Raw genomic sequence first — 20,945 nt, 5'->3', positions numbered from 1 at the left:
AAGACTTTCTCTGAATTGGACTTTGACCTCTATCAGCTTTCAGGAGGCAGAGGCAGAAGCAGAGGCAGAGGCAGAAGCAGAGGCAGAGGCAAAGGCAGAGGCAGAGGCAGAGGCAGAGGCAGAGGCCGAGGCAGAGGCAGAGGCAGAGGCAGAGGCAGAGGCAGAAGCACAGGCACAGGCACAGGCACAGGCACAGGCACAGGCACAGGCAGAAGTAGAAGCAGAGGAAAAGGCACAGAGAGAGGCACAGGAAAGACTGAGTCTTAGGCTTAGATATTTGGAGTCAATTTTAGAAGCTGACATAGAAAGAAAATTCTATGTCATGATGTTTTAATATTCACATAGGGAGACCTTGACAAAAACAAAACAAGATTGTTATTTTTCATCTTTGAAGCCTTAATATAGAGGGTACTCAGTAATTAGATGTGCAAATGGATTTCTTCAAAATGGGCAAAGGGGGTTTGAATAAGACATTATAAGGACTTGGGCTGGAATTTAAGTTCTTTTAGTAATTTCTTGGAAACAGCGCTGGCCTTGCCCACAGACTGCCAGCTCCATTACTAACTCTATTGGCCAAATCGACCTTGAAGGAGAGCTGAAAGTAATACCCCCTGGCAGCTGGTGAAGGCTGCTTCTCAGCCTCTGTAAGAACAAGCATAATCATTCCAGCTTTGCTACCTAGGCAGGCTATTCATCTCTACCTACTGCTGCTTCCTAATCAATAAAGTAAATAGTATGTAACCATTCTAAGAGGCTCCGCATGTAGGTCCAATAGGGGAATACAGGCAACCACACCTGGAATAGTACTCAATATACATTTTTCTTCATTCTCATTCCTTCTATTTGCCTAATAAAAACATCCAGACCCCCTTGGTTTCCTTTCTCACTAGAACTGGAGTTACCTCAGTAGGAAAACAGGGCTATTATGCCCTCGCCAGATAGCCAATCTTTCAAGCCACTTTCTTATGCCAGTCATCAAGACCTTTTTTTTTGTGTGTTCTTCTGTTGGACCTTTACTCCTAGATTGGTTTAGTGCAAAAGGCACGGTTACATGGTGCTGCATAACCAACCTTCTCCTAACTTTTGTGGCTTTATATGAAGATCTGTTCCCGGTCCTATGGGTCAGAAGTTCAGGAAGCACTCATCTACTTGTTTGACTTGGACCAATGCAGCCTCAGCTAGAATGGCTAGGGCACACGATATACTTTCTTCTTACCCTTGGTCCTCCCTGAAATCTTCCTATCCATTGGACACTACTAGGTTGTCTCTAAGTGACTCAAGTCTCCCACTGTGGGAAGTCCAGAGTTGTGAAATGATTTTTGTGGGTGCTGGCTCCATCTACTGTGGCCGTTTCAAGAGGGACTGTTCCAAGAGACCAAGGTGGACGTTACAGGGTGGGCTTTACAGGAGATGACTTCTGAAGCTGTACACTATTGGTTTTTGTTTAGCATTCAGTGGCCCTGGACAGCATGTGCTTTCTGCATAACACACAGGGAACATGTGAACGATCATCCCTTTCCACAGATTAAGTGATCCTCATTGTTCGGGGTCTCATTCAGCCACAAATGAAGTGAATGCTTGTAAACACCCTACCTGTGAGCATGGGGTCATCGAAACCAGGAACTCCACAAAAGAATTAAATGGTGGGTGAGGTAAGATGCATGGCATTTGTCTTAGACTTCGTCAGTGACTGGCAACAAATTGGAGTTTGCAATGGGAATTAATTTGTATGAATCAATGAAAAGCAGCGGGCAGGCACTGGATTGATAGGGTAGCGTGGGAGGAGAGTAGGAAGGATTATATATTGAAGAATATGTTGACAAATGTCCATACACAGCAATAGGCTCCAGGCAGAGAAAAGCAATCTACATGTTATGGCTATGCCTCTAATTATTCACTGTTGGTGCTAAGAAATATTTATCCAGCTCTCAACCTGTAAATGGAGATAAATCTTAAGTGTTCAGTTCTGTCAGGTTATCACCTGGCCCCCACTAATTGAATTTCTAGGAGACTGTCTGCGTCCCAGCTCCACAAAGCTCCCTCTGATTACTGCACTCCTGCTGATCTAATCTCAGGGTCCATCCCCCACGGCTTGCCTTTACAGCATCAACTGACTAGATGATGAGATTCAGAACAAAATTTATTTCATTACATTTCCTCTAGATATGAACACACACACACACACACACACACACACACACACACACACACACTTCTCCCTCCCTTATAAATACAAGTTTCATTTTCCTAGCACAAGCCCAAATATCCTAGATATATCTAGGAAGCACGTATTCAACCCTAACCAACCGCTTACCAATATGCAAACATTCAATGTAGAATTTATTCACAGCCTGTCACTTATCATGCCGGGGTAAAGGTGCACTTATTGTTGATATCTTGGCCTAGTCCATGTGCAGGCAGCTCTGTTGATGCTTGGACCTCCTATTAAATGAGTACTTTCCCAAGTAGGTCTTGCAAAAATTTCTCTTGGGAATGTTAGACATACTTGGCATACCCCTGGGAGTCCTGTGACTCTCTTGGCATGCTAAACACTCTGAGAAAACCTGCTGTAAAGTGACACTTGCTTGACTTAAAATTTAAATCTATTAGACTACAGGGTATTGTTTTATCTTTTTCAAATGTGGCAGCACTAAGACATTTTCCAGGAAAGTGGTGAGTTTTGGAAAATATTTTGTGGAGTGACATCCCACAAGCCTCTGCTTTTAATCTTTGGTTTTTTGTGGTCTAGTCTTTATCTCCTGTTGACTTTGACTCAAGGATGATGACTTTCTAGCCTCTGAGAAGATAGAAACTTCAAAAAGCCACAGAAAGATGACTTTTTGGTTAATTTTGTATTATTTGGGCTAAGGGAGATGATGGCAATATTATACCCACTTGTTTCTTTTAAAATTGAAAAAAAAGAAGGATGCGGATAACTAGGTGTTCCCTGAGCACACTAATGTCACAAGTGTGACTAAGATCAGGGGCCTGAATTCCATGGAAAGAACATTTCTCCCCCTTTCTTTTTCCTCCATTCATTAGAAATGCTTTCCTAGAGAGCCAGCATTTGGGCCCTGCTGGCTCTATTGAAAGAAGGCAGTCCCAAAAGCTCATAGGAAGAATCAGAATTTCCACAGGACGCAATTAGGGACTTTGAGTTCAATGCAGTCCCTGGAAATGGAGCGGACTGGCAGCCAGAGACCACGTTTTTTGGCAGAGGCTGAATACTGCCTATGAAATCCTGCAACAACACAACATCTTAGCTGCTCAGCCTCTCACCTTGAAGTCAAGGCTTCTGGTTCTTATAGGCTAGGGAAATCAGAGAGGGAACAAGTTGGCTCTCAAAGAAAGGTCTTCCCAGGAGGGATTATTTGTGGTAACACCAGTGTTAAATGATGGTGCGGAGAGCAGATCAGCATAGTCCCTTGGAAAGGCATTCATTAATCACAGAATGTGGGACTCCCAGTGGAGCTAAGGGAGCAGTGTTCTGGGAAGCTGGTCATTCTCACCCTTATTTGTGGCAGAAAATACTAGGGGTGTTTGCCACTATAGCCAGACAAATAACCCACTGCTGCCTGTGATTTTCTGTGTTGTAGTGCTGTGATCTGTACCCAGGGCATGGGCAAGATTGAGTGCTCTATTACTGAGCCACAGCTGCACAATATCTAACTTTGATACAAATATTTTGTACATCTTGTCCTGTGTCATAACTGACAACTTGATGGAACTGGAATCAATTGGAGGATGTGACTATGGGCATGTCTGTGAGGGCATTTCCAGAAGGGGCTAACTAAGGGAGCAGAAGCAGAGTACACAGTGCCTCCTGGTGGGTCTGAAGACAGTAGTGCCCTTTAGCTGCTTCCCTTCTTCCTGAACAAGAATGCTGATTCTTGCTCTTGTGTCTTCTGTTGCCATCTTCTCTAGTGTCCGACACCAACTTTTACTTTCTAAGTTACATAGAAAAATAGGAATCTTCCAGGTTGACAGGCAGGTTAGTACTGCTGATACCTTTAGCTTTCTGGGCTGATGTTATCATTCTCTGTAGTGTATAGTGTGTGTGTGTGTGTGTGTGTGTGTGTGTGTGTGTGTGTGTGTGTGTGTGTATGTGTGTGTTATGATATTGTGTTAACATACACATACTATTGGTTCTGTTCAACCAAAGAACCCTATGCAATGCATCCATGTTAGGTGTTGAGATTTCAAAGCTATTTATTTCAAAGCTATTTCAAAGTTATTTAGTGCTGAGTCGCAGTTCTTGTCTGATCGTCTGTATATCACAAGTTGTTTCTGTCCTGAGAAGCTGAGGACAAACCATGATAAAATTGTCCCCAAGAACTGTCCTATGTCCCTCTGACTTCTATGGAGAATACAGAGAAGCTATCTATAAATCCATACTTCTCCTTTGCAAATGTCCCTCAAGCCACATGAAAACCAGTCAGGATGGCTCCTTAGGAGGGTTAGTCCAGAGTCTGTCTGTCTGTCTGTCTGTCTGTCTGTCTGTCTGTCTGTCTGTCTGTCTCTGTCTCTGTCTCTCTGCCTCTGTCTCTGTCTCTGTCTCTGTCTCTGACTGTCTCTCTCTCTCTCATACAATTATGTACACATAAAATTTTCTAATTCATAGATAAAGAATAATACTGATGGATTTTTAATGCCTTATCTAGAATCACAGATCTAATATATAGAAGAGCCAGAACTAGGAGTTATACTGTTTGAGGCAAAATCACCAGCACTTTTTATCACATGACTAAGTTGGGAGCCTTAGGGAGAGAACACTGTGACATATTTTGCTGTATATATATGCAAATCCTAATAGCAGAGCCTGGGTTATTATGATAATCATTGTATGGTAATAATAGTACAGTATTATAATCTATAATAATAATGCTTACAGTCATAGAAGTTTATGTGCCAGGAACTCTGTGAAAGAGCCGTATATATATTATTATAATTAAATGTCATCACTACCCCTTGAGAAGTACTCTTAATTCCCTCCTCTTAGAAAAGGGAGTACTGAGGATTAGAGAGGGTAAAGACCTTGTCCAAGGTCACACACATAGTCAACACTGGCGGTAAGGAAATGTTAGACGAATGTCTGAAAATGTATCATATTTTTCACAGAAGCACAGACTTGGACACAATGGAGCTTTGTCCCTGGTGAGTGACTACCCGGCCTTGGTTAGCATTCTTTGATGCCACAGAACCAATTACGAGCTTGTGCATTCCATCTGTGGGTTGCTGTTAGTTTATAAGAGCTGTTGGATTTTGGGTTTAAATGACTGTAACTTTCACTCTCGGATTTCAGTTTGATGTTTGCTTGTCTCAAGGAGTAGGCTTGACTCCATCTCTTGATGACATCCTGGAAAAATGTGAGGTTCAAAGGCAAAGGTGAGGTCATAAGGAGGCAACTAACATGTGCTGAGGTAATACTTAACTGGAAGCTGTTGGCTAACATCATACCTTCTACTTACGAGCAGGCCCTCATAGACAGATGATAATCCTGTGTAAAACCTTGAGACCAAGGAGATCAGGCAACTTTGTACGGTCAGTAGGCAGCTGAGTTTGGAATCAGTCAGGTCTGTGTGGTCCCAATACAGCGGTCTTTGAAGGGCATATATGTTCTCTACAAACAATAACAGTGCTGGCAATGTAGCTTAGCTGGTAGAATGCTTTTTCCAGCACAAACAAACCCTAGCTTCCCCCAGCAGCACTGTAAGCTAGCATGCATTGTAGTGCATGCCTGCAATCTCTGCAACAGAGAAGCAGAGGCTGGGAGATGAAAGTCAAGACTGTGACCACTATATAGGGAATTTGAGGTCAGCCCAGACTACATGAGACCCTGTCTCCAAAACCTAACAAAATAATACTTTTTCTTTTGTAAGAGAAAAATTTCCTGCACACTGGTATCATGGTGGGAGATGTCTCTGTGTAGTTTCTTGATCCTTTGGCTTTAGGCCTTGTGGATGCCAGTTGGGGCATTGTACCAGGTAATCCTCCTGTCCAGGGAAATCTCTCTGCCCTTCATGGTGAACCACAGCTCCTTCGAGAATGCCTTCTCAATCTCCAACAACGGCAGCGAAGCCAATAAGAGTGATGGGATCAGTAAATATCACGTATTTTTGCAAATGAAGAGGGAATATTTACAGTTCTCTTCATAAAATATTTACCAGGTTCTTATGTAATTTGTTGATAACAAACAGCTTTCAGCTAACTTGAGGTGATGAGCAATCCTGTTAGACAGATGGGAGCAATAACAAACTCCTGACTAGAAAAATGCATTCCGAGGAACAGCACTTGGGAGAGCAATTCCAAGCTGAGAACTGGACCCTAGGTGCTAGCAGGAGTCCAAGTCTCCAGGCTAGTTTCATTAGTATGAGAGTTTTGTTTTGTTTCTTTTCTTTTTGTTGCAAACTTTCCCTGACGTTCCCCGTCACGAATCTCTTTTATAAAACCTGTATCTGCTCATAGGCTTCATCATCCAATTACTTAAAACAGAATTGGGAGTAAATGCTGTCTTTGTTCAGTTCACCTTTTTCTCCACATCCCCAGCCCAAGGATGCAAGGAATTGTATTGCAAATCAGTCCTCAGAAGCCCAGCTTGTCTTTGCGTCCCAAGATAGGACAGTTGATCTCCAGTGCAGATTTTATAAGTAGCTGGTATTGACTTCTTTGCTCTGCAGTGATCCATGTGCTGAATTTTTAATTTAAAGTGTTTTTTTACAAAGATAATTCCCCTGCAGCGACACCTTCTGCCTGTGTGTATCTGGATGCACATTGCACTCCTGCAGCAGGCCAGTTATGTAAGCTACTTAGGGGGCGTTTCCTCCAGGGTGCTCTGTCCAGAATGTCAGACCTATATTCGCCAGAGCCTATGGGGTTGTTCACATTACTCACCACATTTATTTTCTCAAGACTTTCTACATCCATTCTGATGGCTTGAAAAGAGTGAAAACCATGGTGAAGCGGGCTTTGATGTCAGGTGCTCCCTGAGATCCACGGTCAGATCTTCCTTGAGATGACACTTTAGAATAGCTTCCTCTTCTCTAAAACTAGATGTTAAATGTGCACTGAGCAGGGTTTAAATCACAGGCCATTAGCAAATAGGGGCACTGCTATTGTTGTTGTTACTGTTTGGGCAGGCTGGACTGCATAGTCCTTTGAGCTACTAAAATTTCCTTTTGGGTTTGATTTTTTTTTTTTGAGTGGTATCTTTTGCTCTGAAGACAGCTACCAGAGGAAAAAGTACTAAAGAAACGAATCAGAGGCACCCAGTCCCCTCTATGAGTATTAGGGTACACATTAATACTTTTAGGTAATGATAAGAATAAGCTGAGATGATTTGAATAAAAAAGGCTCCAATAGGCTCATAGAAAGTAATTGGAGGTGTGGCCTTTTTGGAGTATGTGTGGTTCTGCTGGAAGAGGTGTGTCACTAGGGGTGGGTTTTGAAGTCTTAGAAGCTCAAGCCAGTTCTCTTCCTGCTGCCTGAGGATCAATATGTAGAACTATTAACTCATTCTCCAGAACTATGAGAAAAGTGGACTAAACCTCTGAACCTGTAAGCTTGCCCCAATTAAATATTTCCCTTTGTAAGAGGTGCCATGGTCATAGAATAGCAATAGAAACACTAATATATAAATCTTCATTGTAAATACTCTGTTTCTTTTTCCCAAATAAGCTAAGTTGTTGGGACTGAATCAGTTGGCTCTTCAATCAAAAACTGCCAGGTAGGATGCTTGTGTTTCATGACTTGAATGGTCATTCTTTCTTGGGAACCAGACAGCTAGACTGTCATCATTGCAGAATGGTTGTTTGGGGCACATCCTGGCCACATTGAGGAAACTGTATTCCAGTTATAGGGTTCACTGCATCCATGGCAAATACTGAAGTGATAACTTCAGATTCAGAAGGCTTTGTGCCAATCACAGCTGTTCTGAACAGCTTACACCAGTTCTGGGAGAATTTGCTTTGACCTTGGCAAGCCTCCGTGAATACTAGAAGCCCTTACCTACAGTTGCTCCTCAGAATGGTTCCTGCCTTCTTGAAGCTATTCTCACTCAGGCATTGTGTAGAAAGAAAGCTTTTTGATGGCTCAGCACAAAGCTTATGATTGTCCTAAGGGCATCTATACATATTTGAGGCTTGTGACTGGTTCACATTGGTGGTTTTTCATTGTGCATATGAGAGGCCGGTGACTTATGGAAATTGTGTCTACTCATAAGTCATGTCACACTCCTTTCCTGACAAACTATCTCATTCCTCTTTGGTCAACCCTAGAGATTCCTCTTCTGAGGACTGACCTCCAAGTCTACCATATTAGGTCTTAATAAAGACATCTCCTCATGGTCTTATCACCAACTGTGGCCTTTATTATAAGTAGAGCCAGTTGAACTGGTAACATGAAGCACACACAGACCCTGGAGCTTTCTGCTCCAGTACTGCTGGAGCAACAGCAGTAGCAAAAAGGTAGCTGGAGAACTGAAGAATGGCCATGACTAGATACTACACAGAGCTGAGATGAGAGACCAAAGATGAACTAAGGTAAGTGACTGCACAGAGCTGTGGTCACAGGAAAGGTTCCAAAGCAGCTGTCAAGTGTTACAAGGTGAAGTATTATACCCAAAGATGAAGAGCTGTGAATGGTACTTACTGTTAAGGGCCATGTGTCCCCACACCTGAAGCTTTGGAATTGCAACACTAGCTACTGTGTACAGAGGCAGTGATGTTCAAAGCCCAAAGCAAGAGACTCTGACATGAGTACTTTTTGCCATAAAGGTCTAGCTTTGGATTCTTGCAGCTCTATAAACCTTCAGTTCTCAGGGATTGGAGTTATGGGTCTCTGAATCTGAAAATCTGGACGGTAAAACTCTGGGATTCAGGAGCTTGGGGCTGCCAACACAGGAAACCGTCTCCTGTCATCTATGATTTCCATCCATTTGGAGCACAGGACTCTGGGCCAGCCATTCATGACTTGGCAGAAAGAGATTATTGTAAGCAAAGGGGATCCTGAATTCATTCGTTCATTCTCTCTTTCATTAACTAAACTTGTTCTTTGATGATTTCATTCATGCATTTAATACATTCTTTACTCCCATCTATTATATATCTTCAAAGTCTTTATCCCACATTCATGTCTTTTTGCTGTGCTCTGTGAGGCATTCTGTTTAACTAGGGCCATCTGTGGGACCATAGGTTTGAGGTCCTGGTTTCTTATCTTCATATCAATGTGGTACTCCCAACGTCTTTCTTACCAGGACTCTGATCTTCCTCTGCTGATTGTCTCTCTAAAGGTGGTTGAACCTGGGAAAATAATTCTTGAAAATGAAGCAGACTAAAGTCTCACGCACTACCAACTTTATTCAGAGCTTCAGACAATTTATACTCCAGGGTAAAGAAGAACCCCATGAGTAAAGGGCACAATCACAAGGGCAAGATGCATGTGGCAAAAGCATATTTTTCCACAGATGCATATAAACAAATAACAATACCCAGTTGTAATGAATAACCTAAAGTAAACCAAATCCTGTCTGCAACACATGGGAGGGATATGGAAACACAATCCAAGAAAAATTCCACGTTTTTAAAGAAAATGAGGTCACAAGACTCATCTTGTTTTCTTGGAGTTTTCTCACAAGCATTCAGGATTCCCCTCACAGGACTCCTTTCCTGGACTGTGTTCTGACACTCTGCTCATGGAAACATGAATAAATATCTTTATGATTCTTGACTGATCACACATTCTGTGATACAGATACTAAAAGAGGTACAGTATGTGTCAGGGATTATACAGTGATATGTATGTTCTGTCATAGTTCAGACAGATAGCTGTTGCTATCCTACTCTTTTTACTCCATCCATGCTCCCAGCTACCTCCCAAGGCAGGTCAGATCCCTCATCCCATTCTTCAAGTGAGGTCTTTATATCGGAATGTACCCGGTACCCTAGGGAGCTAATGGTAGCATGGATGTTCAGGTAGGCTGGCTTTAAAGTCCATGTCTATCATTTCACTATCGTCCACTCCTTTCATGGAGGAATGTCTTTGAATTCAATTCCCTTGGCAACACTTGAGAGTCAAGCTCTCAAAGAAAGACTCAATCACTTAAACTAAAAATATTTAAAATATACTGCCTGCTATGCTCCTAACAAGGGACAGATAATCTCCTAGACAAAGCTGTCAGGAAGAGGCACATTGCTTAATTGAAACTGTTTTTGAGTACCTCTCTCGCTGCCAGTGGGGATTTCACAGTTCTGATTTCCAGGCGGCAGTGGGAGTTTGCACAGAGCACTGAGCCCAGGACAATCTGTGGAAGAGGAGGAGAATCTTCCCATATAAGGATGATGTCATCAATTCAGTGCCCAGTGATTGGAAATCTGCTATTACAAGGAACAGATTTGTTAATGAAAGCAATAGCCTAAAAATTGCCAAGGCTTCTTTATCTACTCAAGAAAATTGGCTTTTCAACCAGAATATTCTTTCTAATGGTTTGTTGAAGCATAGCCTCTAAGCAGATGATATGATTCCCTTAATTTATTAAATGCAGTTTTCATGGGTTTTCCCTTTGTTTACTACCAACTTGTATTAATGAGGCCTAGAAATGCATGTAATATGTGATATATTTTAAAATTCATGTGACTGTAGTGGCTGAGGCTTCATCTTGTCTTCTGTTTCAGTCACTCTGATCCCTCCTGAGCCCTTTTCCAGAATCTCCAGGAAGATATAGCAACCTGCTCAATTTACAGGGTATGGATTTCAATACATTTCCTTTTTGTTGCTAGAAGGATCCATGTAATTAAATGCAGTAGTTACGGGGTATTGCCCTACTCTCTCACAGGTAGGGTGACATGTTAAGTCAAGGACTCTTTTTGAACTCTTCGCTATAGTGGTCTTTGAAGAAACCAGCAACCATAGTATCACTGCTTTGCAATGTTGTCAGTGAGTAGTAGAATCCTCATGCAGTGAACCTGGTTAAAGACCTATGGCTGAGGAGGTATAGGCTCTAGAGGGCAATCCTGCTGCTGTTTTGCTACCTGGACATGTTATCAAACTGCCTCCTAAATATTTATATTCATACCAAATATAATAGTGCTGTCATCAGTCTTGGTCAGAAAATCTTTAAACAATGGGTAATGCATTGACTCATGGCTCACCAAGGTACTGAGAATAAATGACTCTTGAGTGCTCAGCCCTCAATGAAACAACCACATTGGCTTTCTAAGGCTCAAAGAACACTGTGGAAGAGGGGGCAGAAAGACTATAAAAGCCAAGTACCTGGAAAAAGGGCTGCAAAAAATGTCTTGATGTTAATAAACTCACAGCAGTATAGTTACCTACCCAGGACCCATGGAAGAATGGACCTCATCAGCATTTGGACATGGATGCAGATGTGCCCACGGGGCCTATCCTCTTCTCAGAGAGCCACCGACTCCTTTTCAGTGGTATAGCCACAGGGAATTACCCATAGTCCAGTGCATAGCTCTGCAGCACACTCCTGTTGACAGCCCTGGTTAAACATAGTGACAAAATAGAATAAAAAAACAAAAATAAAATAACAAAAAAGGCAAGATGTTGGAGGTAGATTTGTTTGGAGCAGGGGAACAAGAGAGGGTTCTAGGCAGTGAGTGTGACCAGAGAGTTTTATATACATGTGCGAAGCTGACAAAGAATAAATTAAAATAAAAAGACAAGGGAGAACTGTCACAGTGAGAAGGGGGCTACACACCAGCCAGAAAGTGGCGCTCAATCGACACTGGCTAGAATATAAAACTCCTTAGACTCTAGAACCATTAGAAACAAATATTTGCTGTTTAGTCCACCCAGTTTGTGATAATTTTGTCTTAGAAGCTATAACCAAGTAAGACATGTTGTGTCTTGTCCTTTCTAGATTTTCTTTTGAGTCTGTAGACAACAACACAAGAAGGATTTGGTTAAGAATTTGCCCATTTATCTCATTTAAGTATTAGTTACTTTTCTTGGCTGCTATGGAAAAAAAAAACCATATGTGACAAAATTTAGGTGAGGAAGGGTTCACTTTAAATCGGGATACTTAGTCCATTATGGCAAGGAAATCAGAGTGGTGTGAACATTGTCACATTTCATCCACAAAAAGATGAATGAACACTGACTTCTACTTTTCCAACCTTTATTTAGTCTGGGACTCCAGTCAGCATACAGGATAGACTTTTCCTCCTTAGTTGTGCTTTTCTGGAAAAACCTTTACCAACATGTTCAGAGGTTTATCTCCTAGGTGCTTGTGAATCCACTCAGGTCAATAATGAACGTTACCCATGACTTTGTATACATACTGATGGAAATGTGTACATAGGATGTAAGGAAAGGTTGCTGCTTCAGCTGCTCCTGCCAGGGAGGTGAAGGGAGGAGAACGGTGTTGTGTTGTTGTGTTCCTGCTGCCATCACTGCCCTGAATGGAGTGGGAGAATGGTGTTGTGTTGTTGTGTTCCTGCTGCCATCACTGCCCTGAATGGGGTGGAGAGCCGGAGGTCTGCAGGCTGGTGAGTCAGCAGATGCATGATGTCCTCAGGCTGGGTCCTGTCTGTGCTACTGCAGGGAGGCCACCTGATTCAGTGAACCAAACCAATGCTGAGCCTGGAGGACTGCCCCTGGCTCAGGCAGTAGCCATTCTTCAGAAGCGCTGTCGCATCATCAAAAAAACGTCCGGGTTCCCTACAGTGAGCAGTCTCCTCTAAGCCATGCCCCCATCCCTGCCCTGACTCAGGACAGGATCAAACTCTGTTTGATGCTTTCAATAAGAGACTTAAAGTGATTGAAGTTTATGACTTGACAAAAGTAAAGTTAAAATATTGTGGAGTGCATTTTAACTCTCAGGCCATCGCTCCTACCATTGAGCAAATTGATCAGTCTTTTGGTGCAACCCATCCCAGAGTGAACACCTCTGCTGAGCAGCTCTTCGACCTCAACCTCAGAGGACTGCCTTTCTCTTTTCAGTTAGGCTCATGGACAGAGGTTCTGAAGTATGAGCCCAGTTTTGCCCATGATCTAGCATCTCTTCAGATACCCCATGGAGCAATTGTGAAACAAATATACATCTACAGTAGAAACAGCCTCTCTAGGATACCAAGGCTTCTGTGATGCTCCTACGCTGTTTCCTGGGGAGTGTATATGCTGAAAGTGATGTTCTTTGAGATGGAACTGGACCCTCAGGGTTGCGACTTCACTTGCTCGTTGCAAGTTTTGGACCCGGAGCATTAGCAGATGCCAAAATGTGAGTGTTTGAGCATGCAGTGTATTATGGTGATTCTTGCCAAGAATCATCTTCTTAGCATGCTTGCCTCTCCACACAAGGCCTTCTACATATCTGAAGACAAGATGAAAATTCACACTTCTTCCCCTCATAAACAAGTTCCATCCAAGTGCAATGACTACCTTTTTTTTTTTTTTTTTTAACTATTTCACTCTTGGAATGGACATCCTTTTGATGCAAATGCATACAAAGTAAAGTACTTTGTCCTGCACACCAACTATCCTGAGCATTACAACTTTAACATTTACCACCACTGTGAGTTCAAGATCCCACTAGATGGAAAGAAATTAGGATAGCATCCAGGACCTCCTGGGCTATCCTGTGGAGAAGACTGTTGTCGTGCACAGGTCCTCATCACCAAACAACACCAACTTGTTTGGCTCCACATCCTGCTTTTATCTTCAGTGGATGATCTTTGAGGTCATGCAAACAACCACATTGCCTCAGTGACCCAGTATGCCTGGTGCTCACCTGAGAACAACAGAGCTGTCCTAAGGACATCACTACCCATCCTTTTCACCCCAGCCCCCTCATCCATGGGACTCTGCCTCACATCCTGCTCAATGGGCCTCTGTGCCACGCTGTGTGTTTTCTTGGGCACCTTGGTGGTGTTGAAGGGCTCTGGGACTCCGAAGGGTTCAGAAGTGGGATTTGAGTTGTGTCTCCACCTTGGGACAGAGGACCCAGATACCCCTCTGTCCTAAGCTTGCTATTGCTAGAAGAGAACAGTCTGCAAAGAGAAGCACAAACTTTGAACCTTGATATCAGGGCCTCTCAACTAACATGTTGTGAAGGACACGTCAACCTCAGTCCTGTCCACACAGGGAAGACGGGGCTCTTCCCCTAGCTAAGGAAACTAAGATGAGAACAGGGGCCTGCTTTTGGCCCAGTGTTGCTATGTGGCGGAGCAGGTAGCATTTCCATACTACTTGGTTGCAATATTTGCACTAGATTCACTTTAGTTCCTCGATGAGCTGGCTGTGGCTGCTGTGGCTGCTGTGGCTGCTGTGGCCCACATGCCCTTTTGTTTCTTGTGTGTGTGAGTGTTCCCTGCCATGCCCAGGTGGCACACCCAAGTCATTGAAATATAGTTTTCTACCAGGTATCTACCCAGGCCTGGTTCCCACTGCTGATCTGGGAGCCAGCCTTCAAGATCTCCTGTGTCTCTTGGTCCAACCTTGCTGACAGGGCTGCATGTCTCCATCTTGTTTGCCTCTTTTATTTAATGCCAAAGTGTTAGGCAAAGACACCTTCCTCCTTTTGTTACCTTACAGCATTCTGTTATGCACTGTGGGCCAGCTCCCTGCCTAAGTTCTGGGCACTGGCCTGGCCACTTGGATTAAAGGCCTAGGGGCTCAGGGAACACTGGGCTGCTTTGTTTCTTACATGGGTCTTGCTAATGAAGAGTAGCATATATATGCCTTAAAATAGTAATCATTTTGAAAAGAATTGAGAAGAGAAATGTATAATTTTATCTCACTTTTAATATTTTGGTCTAGAAACTTGTGATCCATAGATGAAAATTTTGTGAGTTTTTCAAATGTGTGCACACATTTTGTAAATAATGACTTTTGTAATTAACTCATGTACAGCCTCATCTTGGATAGTTCATGATGAATGTGCAGGGGATCTGCCCCAGCTGTCTGTATGGATCCTCGGCCTATAGCCAGGCCTGTGTGACACTCCCATGACCGACTGACAGTTCTCTTCCCATTTGGACAGTGGTCTGGCCAGAGACCCTGGACATGTCTCTGTCAGGGTAGCCATGACTGTTCCCATCCTCTTGAACAGAGGAAACTTCCTTATTCCTTTTCCAATAAAGTATCTATGCTTGCAGTGACAGCTTGCCATGTGCTGCTGCTGTGGTGTTTGTATGAACAAGAAGAAGAAGAAGAAGAAGAAGAAGAAGAAGAAGAAGAAGAAGAAGAAGAAGAAGAAGAAGGTATAATTGAGTAGTATTAATGACAATGGATGTAAATTCAATGAAACTCTATTCTTACTGTTGGCAATCCATGCATGTATATTTAATATTTCAGTTCTTTTTAACCTTTGAAATATAAAAGTTAATAATCACAATAGACATAGAAGTCTCAAACTTTACCCTCACTTTCTTCTGTTGTATTCTGTAAAAGTGACAAAAGTGGCTGCTGAGTTCTGTCTTGATCCTCCTAGTGTGGGAAACTTTTTTTTTTAATGTTACAGAAAAATCTTTTTTTTTTTTTACTTTTTTCTCCTTTATTAATTTATTCTTGTTACATCTCAATGGTTATCCCATCCCTTGTATCCTCCCATTCTTCCCTCCCTCCCATTTTCCCCTTATTCCTCTCCCCTATGACTGTTCCTGAGGGGGATTACCTCCCCCTGTATATGTTCATAGGGTATCAAGTCTCTTCTTGGTAACCTGCTGTCCTTCACAAAGCGACCCACATACTTGCTGAGCAGCTCTGTATGACAGAAAGCTCTTCTTCTACATCCTGGCACTTTCTTTTCCTTAGTCTGCATCCACCAGCCCTTTATAATGATTTATAGGAATAACGTAGGGACTGACATAAAATGGAGCTTAACACTGGGAAATGACGGACAGTGTCCAGTGGGTCCTATATTAGACTAAATATTATGCTATTCAGATTCACTCCAGTGCACAAGAACTGCTGTTCATAAAATACTATAATGCAATGGAGGGAGGGCTTGGGGCATATGACAGACACTCAGAGTATGTGGCCAGTGGGTCTTGATAGCTATCTCAGGCTGGTTATATTGCCAGGATTTGGATGTATTTGAGGTATCAAGAGAATATTTAGGATAGTGGCAAATAAGACCTTTATTATAAAGCTTATTTATGTCATGGGCAGACATACAGAGAGGCCACAGCATTGCAGAGTCTCTGAAGAGACTTGGAACCCATGTGTCAGAATAGAAGCCTCTTATGGATGGATGTCTGATGATGGTCGGGGTTTCACAACAAAGCCAACAACTAGATTCCAATTCCTTGGCAGAAATTCCCAATAGAGCCAATAACTACTTTATTTTTAAAAAGCTTCTAACTTTATTTATTTAGTTGTTCACTTTACATTCCCGTTGTAGTCCACATCCTTCTCCTCTCCTGGTCCCACCCCTTCCTCTCTCTTCCCTCCTCTCCTCCCCCTCAGGAAAGCCACACCACCACCTCCAACCCAACCCAGCACTTCAAGTCAAATCAGGACTGAGTATATCTTCTTCCACAGTGGTCTGTTAGGGCAACCCCTCCAGGAGGAAGTGATAGAAAAGCATGCAACAGAGTCCATGTCAGAAACAACCGCTGTTCCCCTTACTAGGGGACCCACAAGAAGATCAAGTTGCCCATCAGGTATATACGTTTAAGGGGCCTAGGTCCAGTCCATGCCTGGCCCTTGGTTGGTGCTTCGTTCTCTGCAAGCCCCTCTGGGCCCAGGTTAGTTTGCTTTGTTGGTGTTCTTGTGAAGCTCCTGTCTCCTCTGTGTCCTTCCATCCTTCCCACAACTCTTCCACAAGGCTCCCTGTGCTCCACCCAATCTTTGGCTGTGAGTCTCAGTCAGCATCTGTTTCAATCCTTTATTGGATGAAGCCTCTCAGAAGACAGCTATGCTAGGCTCCTGTCTATAAGCGTAGCAGAGTGTTGATAGTGTCAGGGGTTAGCTCTCTCTAATGGGGTAGGTCTTAGGTTGGGCTAGGGATTGGTTGGACATTCCCTCCATCTCTGCTCTGTCTTTATCCCTGCATGTCTTGTAGGCAGGGTAAATTTTGGGTCAAAGTTTTTGTAGGTGGGTTGGTGTTCCATCTCCCTTCACTAGGAGTCCTGTCTAGTTAGAGGGTGGCCTTTTCAATGTCCATGATAGCTGCTTCTAGGAGTCTCAGAGTCACCCCCATATCCTTTCTGGAGCCTACCCTGTTGTAAGTCATTAGCTTGTCTCAGAAATGCCCCTGCCCATACTTTCTCTTCTCTCTGCAAGCCCTCTTCCCCTCTCCCGACATCTCCTCCTCACTCTTGTTTCCCTCCACACTTCCACTCCTATGTGTATGTATGTGTGTGTATACACACACACACACACACACACACACACATACATACACACACACACACACACACACACACATATGCCACTTTCATGTTAACTCATATCCCAGGTGAGAAATCTGGAACTAGAAATGTCTTTTAGCTAGGACCTCATAGACAATGCTTCATTTGAGTGCCTGTCACACTGTCACACTGTGAAAGATTACTGGAAGAACAACAGCCAGATTCTAACAAATTGTATACATGTCAGAGTCTTGTAGGAAAGACACAGGGAAGGACAATTCATGCTTGCAAGGAGCTTATATTGTGGCAGAGGTACATAAAGATTAGAGTGAAGAAGGTCCTCTCACTGCTCATATGTGCTATGGAGAAAGTAAAATAGAGGATGCAATAAACAGAAGGAAGTGTGAGCCACAAGGGTGAAGTCAGGCCTCTGTAACCCACTGGTCTGGCAGAAATAAATACATTATAAAAGCATGCATGTGCTCCCCTCCCCGGTCCGTTAGACTATTAAAAGAATGGATCCCAGAGGGTCCTGCAGACCTACAAGAAGAACATTATGATGGGCAGATCTGGGCCCAGGGGTCCTGCTCAAACTATGGCACCAGCCAAACACAATATAGACAGTAAACTTCGAACCCCTACCCAGACCTAGCCAATGGACAGGACATTCTCCACAGTTGAGTGGAGAGTGGGGTCTGACTTTCATGCGAACTCTGGTGCCCCATTTTTGACCACATCCCCTTGATGGGGAGGCCTGGTGGCACTCAGAGGAAGGATAACAGGCTACCAAGAAGAGACTTGATACTCTATAAACATATACAGGGGGAGGAGGTCCCCCTCAGTCACAGGCATAGGGGAGGGGAGTAGGGGGAAGTGGGAGGGAGGGAAGAATGGGAGGATATGAGGAATGGGATAACAATTGAGAAGTAATATGAATAAATTAATAAAATATTTAAAGAAAGAAGAAGAATGGCTCCCAATGAGTTAGAATTTCCCAGGCAATCTTTCACTGGAAGAAGAAATGGCTGAAGCTACCATGGGAATCAAGAGGAAGGAATTGTCAGAGAATGAACTTGTCTTCTGGAAAAGGGTATATGGCCTTGCTGGAGAGACTCTGAACTGACACAGTGATAGGCAGGGTACTTAGTGCTTCTTGGATAGACTGCTTTAGTTAGGCAGAGCTCTTGCTTTCTAGTTTTACTCCACATTTGTGCCAGGACCCCAGAGAAGATCAATCTAGGGGCAGAGTCACTGGATCTCTTCTTTGTCCCTAACCCCTATTTGGTTATGTTGAATAAATCTGCTTTTCTCCTTTTCTTATAGGATTGGGGTGGATGAACCTAACTAGTTGGGGTACAGGCTAGGAACTATTTGCTAGCATTCTGAGCTATGAATCTGTGATTCCAATACAAATAGCAGAAGTGTGTAGAATACTCAAAAACAGGAATTGAGTCAGTGGTTTCATGGGGCAGGCAGCAAAACACAGTGAAGGAAGATGAAGGGAGAATGGTGTGCAGATGGCGATCAAATTTTTGGACACTTCTACATCAACTGGATACACAATTTATGAGTCCCAGTGTGAAATGAAAGAGAACACGTTCTTTCACAGGCCTTAGTCTAATAGTATGATTGTGTGTGTGTGTGTGTGTGTGTGTGTGTGTGAATAGAAACATCTGCTTTATAGAATTCTAGAAAGGACAAGTCAATATTGGGGAAAACAGGGGAGGGGGTACACTTTGAACCTGTGTATGTATGGCAAGGTAAGCCCTTTTACTGGGTGCATTCACTTGACTCTGGGTTTAGTGAAAACAATTGTTATTTCACTTAATTTGGCCCCTCATTAAAGGTTAAGTGAGATGATTGCTTTCTGCATTATCTCTCTGATGGGATATAAACAACTCCCTTAGCTGTTAACCCTCCACATGTTTGGTGATACTAAGGACAAGAGAACAGGAAATTTCATTATTTTTTAATCATGTAATTTTTACTTGTTATTAGGGAGTGTTGACAATAAAAATCATAAAATTATTGAATTTGCATGAAAAACCTCTAAATATTTGTAGAATGCTAATGGACCATATTCAGATGTTAATATGACCTTTGAAACATCTTATCTGGCATTTCAAGAGCTCCATACTGCTTGGCTTATTTGGAATAGTATGTGGGAGGAAAACCACAGAAAGTCATTTTGTGTTTGGAAAAGAAAGAAAAGCACACTAATTGTACAGAAACAGGAAAGGCCCTTTGAAAGATGTCCTTCACTTGCCTTTGTTTGAGGCTAATTATGTGTTTTAAAGGTACTTCCCACAGGAATGTTTTTTGATTCATAGGTTATTTTTGTATGTATATATTGCCCCTCCAGAAATTTTCCATATTGCTAAGGAAATAGTCACCAAAGGCAGCATTTCTTTGCATGCCAAGGCTCGTTTAATTCTTAGGAACAGAATAACAATAAGACAGACTTGAAAAAAGGGAAAAAAATCTCATTCTTATATAAATTCTTACATAAAATTTCATCTCCTATTTCTCCTTTTTATTTGAGATTATTTCTAACATGGTATTGTCATGTATGACATCTGGCAGGAGACTAGCGAGAGTGTGAAGCTACAGCATGCAACACTGTGCCTTTCCCTTGTGCATCATTTGTCTTCTTTGTGAGAGAAGAGTCAACGATTATAGCCCTGGTTTTATTTCAGAAATCAAAGATGGTCTTCCTGTAAAAGTAGACATGTATTATCTGATACTTTGAAGATTGTTTCCTGTTTTACCCGGTTCTTTATCTAAGGCCATTGCCTCCTCTTTTTCATCCTAACATGTGACCTCTGGCTGCACATCACCCAAACTTCCATGGAAAGGTCAGGTTAAGGTTCCCTGTGATATTGTTAAAAATCCCCCAGTGCTTCACTCCCTTTACTGAGGTCATAGGGCCTTTATTATATTTGAGTAGATAAGACTATGCTTTTCTTTTCAGAAGAATGGTAGGATGTCATTGCACCAGGTGTCAAAGGCTGTATCATTGATATCACAGGACTGTTAGGGTTAGTGTCACATGTTACCTGCTACAGAAAAAGCAATTCTCTAAGGACAAAAGAACAAGACATATATCTTCTCCCAAAGAAAAGAAGAAATGAAGGGCATTTGATACTGTTTCCTGGAAATAGAAGAACCCATAAGTAATATATGAAGAAGCTGTGGACCTCTTGAACCGTAGTCATGAGAATCACTTCTTCTGAAAATCACTTTTGTGAGATAATGGAGAGGTATGTTCAGCACCACACTAATCTCCATGCTGTCTCCAATGGTGGCAGAAATGCCTTGTGGCCTATATTCATTAATCATGTTTACCCCTTTGTTTTAAGATTTCATTGTGTGTCCAAGATGAAAGTGGATCATCAGCCAGAATGTGAAACAGAGATAGGAGTCAAAACAATAATGTTAGAAATCGGACCTATTTGTATTTTCTAAAATAGTCTGATTATAGAACTGTTGAATATGAAAATATGTGATTGCCATGACGAATCAAACATGTGTTGTACTTTTCTTATTTTAAATAAATTTAAATATAATATTTTGAACAGCCAGAGAGTCTGGTTTGCTGAACTTTAACCATAAGCAAGGATTTAAGCATGCTAC

At 42.5% G+C, this 20,945-nt stretch overlaps 1 long non-coding RNA gene and 1 pseudogene across 2 annotated transcripts in view; both read left to right on the top strand.

The window, feature by feature from the left end:
* LOC311603823 overlaps positions 1-20,945 on the top strand; it is a 294,782-nt gene that overhangs the window by 165,217 nt on the left and 108,620 nt on the right. The window lies entirely within an intron of this gene.
* LOC311602996 (phagosome assembly factor 1-like) lies at positions 12,303-13,771 on the top strand (annotated as a pseudogene). The gene has a single exon. The product of its transcript is annotated as a phagosome assembly factor 1-like (transcript).

This window comes from Acomys minous (assembly GCF_964271855.1).
Source record: "Acomys minous genome assembly, chromosome: 8".
NCBI lineage: Eukaryota > Metazoa > Chordata > Mammalia > Rodentia > Muridae > Acomys > Acomys minous.
This window is presented reverse-complemented; position numbering and strand designations above follow the sequence as displayed.